We start from the raw sequence: 788 nt of genomic DNA on the forward strand, positions 1-788 counted from the left end.
TGAATTATTATAACATCATGCATTTTTATTATTATTGTAATAATTAAATAATATTAAAAATATAAATTATTGAAAGAAAAAAGGCTATATATAAGCTAAGCGACAAGAACAATATGTAACTAATGAACATAATTAGATAAAAAAATTTAAAAAAAAAAGACTTAAAAATTTGTAACAGCATCATATATTTTAGGTTTTAGGACTTTATCACCAAATATATAATGAATTAATTGTTTAGAAACTAAAATAAAGAATTATAGTCATTAACTAAATTTATTAAATAATTGTATAAAACATTAGCAAAATGAATGAGAAAGAATAAAAGACATAAAATTATGTGAAAGAAATGATAAAAAAGACGTATGAAATGAACTACTGATTTATATAATAAATATAAATAACAATAAGAATAAAAAGTAACTTATATAGAGTGATTTATATAGAAATAAAGAGTTAAANATTAATTGTTAAATAAAGAATTATAGTCATTAACTAAATTTATTAAATAATTGTATAAAACATTAGCAAAATGAATGAGAAAGAATAAAAGACATAAAATTATGTGAAAGAAATGATAAAAAAGACGTATGAAATGAACTAAATGAACTACTNTTCACTAGATTGTGATTAATTTTCTCTAAACCATAGATAAACATTTACCAAGATTAGTTTTAAGAACAGTCACATGTTGCACATGTTGCAAGTCAAAAAATATAGTTACAATAGTCACAATAGTCACACTAAAGGTATCCACTTTAGAACACGTCATATATATATATATATTATAT

This window comes from Arachis ipaensis, chromosome B02 (genome assembly GCF_000816755.2).
Source record: "Arachis ipaensis cultivar K30076 chromosome B02, Araip1.1, whole genome shotgun sequence".
Taxonomy (NCBI): Eukaryota; Viridiplantae; Streptophyta; class Magnoliopsida; order Fabales; family Fabaceae; genus Arachis; species Arachis ipaensis.